At 47.4% G+C, this 8026-nt stretch overlaps 1 long non-coding RNA gene across 1 annotated transcript; it reads left to right on the top strand.

Moving 5' to 3' along the window:
* Window positions 1-4979: 4979 nt before the first annotated feature.
* LOC120324856 lies at window positions 4980-7899 on the top strand. Its single transcript, XR_005566519.1, has 4 exons — window positions 4980-4990; window positions 5287-5360; window positions 6492-6575; window positions 7795-7899. It is a non-coding gene; the product is annotated as an uncharacterized LOC120324856 (long non-coding RNA).
* The last annotated feature ends 127 nt before the right edge of the window (window positions 7900-8026 follow it).

The following is an 8026-nucleotide window of genomic DNA, read 5'->3' as shown; positions in this document are numbered from 1 at the left end:
CAATCTTCCCAGCAGACTTTGGCTCTGGAGGGTTTCAGACCCATCCTCACGTGATGGATCCCATGCCTCCAAGGAGAGCTCACCGGTGCGTTTGTGTTGTGGCAGTGCAAAGCAAAGAGGCACAAGCCCAGAGTTGTCAGGGTTCCTGTAGCAGCACTGAATGCTATTCCACGCACACTAATAGACAGTTGTAAATAATATGCATTCCTATATGCATTTCTGCTTTTTATAGTGCTAGGGACTCCTGTAGCACGTGACCTCAGCTAGACCAAAAGGCGCCCGGGGGATGATCACTCTCCAGCAACAGCACAGATTTTCTCTCAAAAATGTGAATATTGCACAAAAAGAGCAAAGCAGGAGGTTGAGGGAGAGAAAAGGTAATACGAGTTTATGTCTTTGCTTTTAATAGTCCATGGTGTCTTTTTCTTCGGGGAATTCATCTATTCACTTTTGAATCTGTTTTGATTTTAGACTTGTAGATGCTCCATGCATTCTGTGGCAAGGAATATCACAGCACACCCACAGACTCAAGGAGCAGCTTCCTTTGGTGTGCTTGTTATCCACTAGGATTAACTCTTGGGAAGTGGGCTGCTGCCACCCTTATGGAGCCACACATACAGAGCCCTGCAATTTGTCCTCCACTGGTGGAGTCAGTGGCTACCGGTTATTCAGAGGTAGAGTTTTTTGTATCAGGCATCTTTCATGCTGATCCAGGCAGCATGTCTTGGAGACAACACTGTCAAGCACATCACCAGCTGTGCTATTTTTGAGCTGAGGTGTCACGAAGAGGTCGTGTGCCCTGCTCTATCTGAAGTTGTACAAGTCACTTCAGCCACTTTCTATGGGAAACAGGCAGGTTTCAACCCTCATATAGGAACCCAAAGGCATGGCTGATAATGTGTTACAAAGGGCACAAAACCCCCCAGGAATGGGAGAAATAAGGGTACATGATGCTTAGGCCTTTGGGAAAGTGAAACAAGACAGCCAACATCCAAGTTTGTGTTCTGTGTTACCAGCACAGGGAGAACCCAGCAGTCCTAATTGCAACACACTGCCCTATCCATTCAACCCTCCTTCTCTTGGGGGCAAGAGAGAAAAATAAGGGAGATTTCTCTCCAGTTATTCCTGTAGGGTTCAGGATGCTCTACTGGAAAATCATGTTGGAGAGCGGGACATTTCTGGGAGGGAGGCATTTCTGATGTAACAAAATGGTTGAAAGAAGCATGGAGCCTTTTAAGAAGACACAGCAACTGAAGTAGAGGTGGTGCCCTTACCACAATATCAATAGGTTTGTTCTCCAGATACCCTGTAACTACCACCCTGCAGAGACATTCATATCTGTTCCAAGCAGACATAAAGCATGATGTCATATTAGCAGTATTTGTTCACTTTCCATAATGCATCAAACCAGAAAAGGTCTCACTCTTCTGTCTCTGGTAGCTACAGAAAATAGCCTTTTAGTTTCCGCTTAAATATGTTATTAGTTTGTACCCATGCAGCAAATTTGCATTTAATTTCTAGAAAAATTTTGACAGAGGCTACATTTTAAACCAGATGGCCACAGACACCTATTCTTATGCTGGTATTTGTAGCTTAAATATAAAAATGGATTTTGCAGCATCATATATATTGTATTTAGCTTTATTTTGTCCAATAGGCCAAGAGTGATCAAAACTCAGTCTTTTGTTCCAAAGCAATCAATGATTCCTAGTGGTGTGCTGCTTTTTGTCTCTTAGGAAGATATGTTGCAGAGAATCCCCTTGTGTTAGGATGCAGGATTTTCTAATGCCTGTTTGATTTAAAAATTTCACGGATACTTTGCACTGGCTACCTGAGCCTTCCAGAATGTGTCACTCCAATTAAATTGCTTCTTATTAATGCAACAAGGTGAGTGTTGACGAATGAACATGCTTCTTGCTCCAGTTAACATCCCTTTGCCACTTCTGGTCAGTGGTGTTGACTGTGTGGGTGCCATCCACCTCTGCAATCTTTGTCCTCAAGAAAATATGTACCATTAGTTATGTTTTCGTCTGCTACACTCAGACTTCATGTCTGCTGGGAGGAGATCCAGGTGTGCCTTTTTTGTTGTGGGAAGGAAACCCGCAAGGGTCATTAATTTGTGACTGGGGAGCTAGTTTCTGTTTACATCACTAACAGGGGTACACATCACGACTGCGGTCCACAAACACTCAAAGTCTTAAACCTCATGAAGTACGTGGGTTTATAGCTGCTGCTCTGAGGTGCATTTCACAGCATAGAATTGCTGTCATTGAAAACTCTTTGATCCCTGCTCTGAGTCTTCCTGTTCCAACAGGCTGCCTGTGTGCAGTTTCCTTATTTTCCATCCAGCCCCATGAGAATCTATTTTGTCATCATCACAATTATTTGTGAGGCTCTGCAGAGGTTTCTGGGTCAGGTTAAATCACTTTTCTCTCTGCAGTAGCCCAGCAGGATACCCAGGGCCCTCCCTCACATTCCCCCTAGAAATGAAAAGCGGATTCAGTGCTGCCCAGATGCTATTTGACAGTCCTCAGGACATTTTGTCCAATATAACTCCAGAGCAGCAGCAACCACCCCAAGTTCCTGGAAACTGAGCCAAATACTCCCCTGGCAAATGTTTTGTTCTGACTTAGATTTTTGGCCCATTACCCCCAGAAAGGAGTGAACCACAGAAACTAGTGGCTCAGAGAATCTAGTCTATCCCTAGTTACGGGCTGGGAGTCACCTACCTAAAAGCAGAAAGCAGGTTTCTGTTGCAATTCACTTTCTCCACACTGAGCAGTTGGAGTTGACATACCCTGATCTGGAGAAGCATTCCTTCTCCATCCAGCTCTCCCCATGGACCTAGGCAGGCAGGGGAGATGAGGCTGTCCTAGGGAAGGGGCTAAAAGCCCAATGCATGACTGTCTGCACTGCTTAAGGGCCATTGCTTAGGCCGGGTCTGTTAGTGAGGCCAAGGTCCTGGGGAGTGGCTGCAATCCCATTTTCTGTGTGCCCATCACCTGGGCAACACAGATTTGTTCATCACTTATTCATGATGTCAGAGCTTCTCTGTCCCATGGGGCGGCCACCTGCTCCTGCTCAGCACCTGAATATTTCAAACAGCTTGCTCGCCCCTCCTTCCCCTCTCTGCCACCCTGAGCCAGCCACCCTGCTCACTCCTCTCTCCAGCTCCTGCCTGGGCTCCTCACTTGCTTTCAGTAGTGTGGCTCCGCCAGGCCTTTTCCCAAATCACTCTGATGCAAGTGTGGAGAGACACAAGCTCTAATTCAGTCTGGCAGCCAGGAGGTTTAACTCTCCCGAGAGCAGAGCCGAGCTTGCATGAGTAATACCTCTGGCAGCATCGTGCAGCTTGCTAGGGACCAGCAGAGTTGGAGCACTGTTAAGAGGCAAGGACTAGGCTAGTGGGGGTGCAGGGCTGTCATGAGGGGCTGAGGTGAAGCAGGAAGAAACTCGAGCAGAATCAGTTCAAAAATGAAAGTTAACCTATCCTCCCTTCTCATGGCCATCAAGTCCAGTGTGTCGATGCTGAAGCCCAGGATGCAGCATTGGCAGCATCTGTCCTATGCTCTCTGGCAAGGTGAGCTGAGGGATGGTTGGGTGAGTTGAGGTTTGTGTTTTGTCTTGGATAGTCTCTGCCAGATGAACCGTGCTTAGAGAGTCATGAATAAATGATAGCCCAGCAATGGAGCACTGCCTTCCATGGCTATTCCATGGGGAGGGAGGAGCATTCTTCGTTAAAGTGGTGTGGCCAGACAGAGGTTATCAGAGCTTCTGGAAGCGAGTCTGTCTCTTCGCTAGCTATAAAGAGAGCCCCAGGTGACAAGATTTCTCACCTAGGGCACAGTTTCACCATCTATTTAAGCGTGGGTTTATTATCAGTTCTCCAAGACCATCTGCCATCCCCTTCCCATTCACAACTACATCTGCCATGTCCTTTGGGAGAGCTCCAAGCACACATACACACATAAATACATAGCAAGGCCTTATCAGCCATGCATTTGCCCAGATGCAAGCACAGAGCGTTGCTGCTGCAGCCACCGAGCTGATAGGAATTACACAAGAGGGATATAATTTAGAATGAAGTTTTGTTAAATATCTGGGGGTTTTGTAAGGTCAAGGATTTTTACTGCATCTTTATATCAATCACATTCTGTTTGTGGAAGTGAATGCTGTGGCTGAGAGCAGAGTGAGTTCAGTGTGATCCCCATTCAAAGAATTAATTAATCTTCCTTGTCTATCCTCTTGACATCCTACACATCATACACACACATACACAAAACAGAAGGAGGTAGAAACTGCCCTGTCTGCTGTGGGACTCTGAGCAACAGTGGCAATTTTCCCAGGAAGGGCATTAGCTGGGCAACTTGCCAACCACCCACCATGTGCAGACAAACCTGATCTGCTCTGGGTTGTGTCACCATATTGGCATGACGGCTTCCATACCTTACAGGAGTGCACAGCGGAAGGACAAGAGGCATCCAACATGGACTGCAAGGAGAAAATAATCCCTTACTGAAGAAGCAACCAGGTGCCTGGAGCAACATCCCTGGAGAGATTCAAAGTGACCCTGTGACTTCAGCCAGACTTACCAGGAGAGAGCAGCCAGATCTTTCTGGACTGACTGCCCCAGCAAATGAGTATCTGAGGAGGACCTGCTTTGCACTGCTCTGTTGGAAAGCTTGGTCTCGCTTCTGGGCATTTAATCTATATAAGTCATGTTCCCCCATTGTTAGGCCAGAAAGCGAAGTGACCCAGTTTGGTGCACTACAGAGCTGATTTGCTGCCAGATGTGTGGAACTACAGTCAGAGCAAAGAGTCTGTTGTCTTTTCTGCAGCTTCACTTGGGCCTCTGCTTCCATTGAAGAGCCCAGCTTTCAGGACTGAGCCCTCTCGGCTGGAGCCAGAGCCCGAGGCAGAGGTCCAGGTTGCTGCTTGGGGTGTCCCGTGACATCTCTGGTGTGGAAGAGTGCAGTGGGAGCTTCCTCAGGTGGGGATCTAGCACACTTTTTATGGGCTCAGCATTTCTGATTCTGGGGACAAGGGAAAAGGGCTGCATCCTCAGAGAACACGGCAGCCCAGTGCTCACATGGGGCCAAAGCTGAGCAGTGGACAGCACCAGTAGCACCAGTCATGTTACCTGGTGTAAATTATTGTGGCAAGAACTGCTAACAATTTCAGGTAACCTATGTTGCTTAAACGTGACAGAGGACCACAGCTGAAAATTAAGTATTATTTTCCCTCAGAGCAGACTGGGCATAACCTCCCTTTCTCCATCTCTTGCAGCTGCATTTCACATCACCCAGTTAACAGCTCAAAGAATAGAGAAGATGCTGGTGCCAGGCCAGGCTGCCACTGAGGTGGGTAGAGCTTGGGGTCATGAAGCCAAGTGCAGAGACCTGGGTTTCACTTCATAAATCAGAGGGCTGTGCTTGGGAACAGGACACTGTTAGGGACAGTACCGGGTTGCCTGGTGATTCCTTCCCATATCTAGGCTCTGGCAGTGCAGTGTGATGGGAAAGCCTTTCTGAGCCGAGTTGCTTGCCAGAGAGGTTATTTTGAGTAGTGCTGGGTGCCTTTGAGCAGTGTGTGTTGACACTGACCCCTAGTGGGAATAGATGCCCTTCTCTTTAGTTTTTCCCTGCAGTTTTAACCATTTTAAGCGACACATCTTAAGGGGGACTGGAGACAGCCCAGAATTAGAGCTTCGGCTTTAAAACCCTCAAAAGCAAATCAGAACATCAAGATTGGCCTCATATTTTATTTAAATATTTTTATCCCACTACTATTTCCTGCCAATACATTATATATAGATATTATATATATGCATGTGCATTTGTAGATGTATATCCTTTTGTATTTAAAGCCTCTGAAAATAATGAAAGTCCAAAACCCACATGGCCAGGCAGAAAAGCTTTTTATTAGGAAGACAGCATGAAAATGAGCCCAAGTCTTGCTGAATGAGAGACAGAAGGCAAATAATAGGGCAAAGTGGCCAAGTTCCTCTTTCAGGCTTTCCAGTCAAATTGTCTGAAGGGTTAATAGAAGCATGCCCAGCCAGAGGAGGGGTGTCAGGACATGGTACCTGAGCTGGGTATTAGTGGGTGTAGTTGAAAGAGTAGAGAGTGGCTGGCCATGGATGCCTGGGTGGCATAGCTGATGTAAATGGGGAGTGCCTGGTCTTCACAGCTCAGCTGCAGGAGACCATTGCAACATAGTCCCAGGAGAGCACTAGCCAGCTCAAGAAAGGTCAAGGCTCCCCTTAAGGAAGCTGCAAGATCACTACCTCCAGCTGAACTCACATCAGCAGCAGAGGAAGGCCACTTCCAAGGGCTGCTTGGTAGCCAGAGGTGAAGAAAGTTTGCAGTGGACTGGACTGTAGAGTCTGCAGTGGTGTATCTTGAATTGCCTCCCTGTAGAACTGGTCCTGGGTTTATTAGTTTGGGCTTTGTGCTTTGGCTTTGGCTGAATCACTTCTGGACATGTTCTAGCCCTGGAATCAGGATCCACACCTATGCTCCAACTGGAACACGACATCGCTAGATAAACAAGTGTGACTGCCACTTGATGCAAAGGTAAGCAGAAACTAGTTCACAGAGAAACGAGATCTTTGTGCATCACCACACAGGTCTGTGCTGATTTAACCAAAGTGGATTTCTCCTAATGCCTCATTTTACCCATACAAAAGTGTACAAGGAACCGTTCCATGATGGAGCTGCATCTCTAACAACATCTAGTATGTTATTAGAAAAAATGACAAAGGCATTTTAGAAGATAGTTGATGGCTAACCTAGGAGCAGTTGTGTATGGAAAGGTGGAAGAATAGAGATTCTGTGTGGGTGTCAGGAACGACAGCTACAGGTAGAGCTGGGATGCAGCCACCACCAGGGTGTGAGAGGGAGTGGCATGGATATATGGCCCAGAACCCCACCCTGCATTGGACAGATAGATGTGGGAGAAGCTCTTTTCCCTTAGTAATTGTAGTCTTGCAGCTAGGCAGTGCCAGGGACACAACTGGAGACACTGAAACAGATCCTGAGCGTGGAAAGAAAACTTATGACTGGAAGTTATTGATGCCAAAAGAGACATACCTGCCTCCTTCCTGCTGTCCTCACACCCCAAAACCTTTCTCCCTGCCTGGTCAGAGGCACTTTTCATGGACAGCTCTCCTGCAGCAGTCTGTGCTCACAGGCCCAGCAGCCACGGGGCAATGACGCAAACCCAAAGCAGCAGCTGCAGTGTGGGAAAGGGAAATCATTGGTGCTTTGCATGTGGTTTGTGCGAGCCCAACCAGTACCCATCACCAAGTTCTTCCCAGGTGAGCTTCCCTGCAGGAGATTGTTCCCCTCCTGCTGGGATGAACTGGAAAGATGGGCACCCTGCAGAGACGGAAAGTCACCTCAAGCAATAAAAGCAAAAAGTGAAATTGATTTTAAAGTATCAGCTGTGTTCAGAGCTATCTAGGTTGTCCTTTGAGGAAAGCCCACTGCTTGGGACACTGGAAAGTAACTAGATGATGTCTATGCAGATCCGTGAGGAACACTACTGGATAGTTTTGGCTTTAGAAGGAGAGCACTGAAATGCAGGCTGGTCAACCATTCACAGGCAGTGAGCTGGGCCTTCATTTGACTTCTATTTTCTGCTTTTATTTCTGTGTCTTGGCTGCTCTTGCGTGAGCCCTGGCAGCCACTCTGGGCTTTGGGCTTTCTATTTGCAATACAGAAAGGTGGTGGGAAGGGGCTGGACCAAAAGGCTTGTATAGCCAACTGCAGTGACCTCCCTTTGCCTCTACAGGCAAGACAGATGAGAAAGTGTCTTGGTGGGTGAAACGGTTTAATCCATGCACGTGGGAAAAGCAAACTTCTTGTTCACACCTATCTCTGCTACCAGTAAGTGACATCCACCATATCGTTTCCCACAGAGCCTGCGGCTTCAGTCAGCACCTGCACATGCAACAGCATCCTCACCCGCACACCGCCTAGTTTGATGAGGTCCCTCTTCCACCCCTGGCAAACCTGCCCGCTAT

Source organism: Pipra filicauda, unplaced genomic scaffold, assembly GCF_003945595.2.
Source record: "Pipra filicauda isolate LSUMZ 115617 unplaced genomic scaffold, ASM394559v2 scaffold72_size3293161_pilon, whole genome shotgun sequence".
In the NCBI taxonomy this organism is placed as follows: Eukaryota; Metazoa; Chordata; class Aves; order Passeriformes; family Pipridae; genus Pipra; species Pipra filicauda.
Note: the sequence above shows the minus strand (reverse complement) of the source record. Positions and strands in the feature narration are given on the sequence as shown.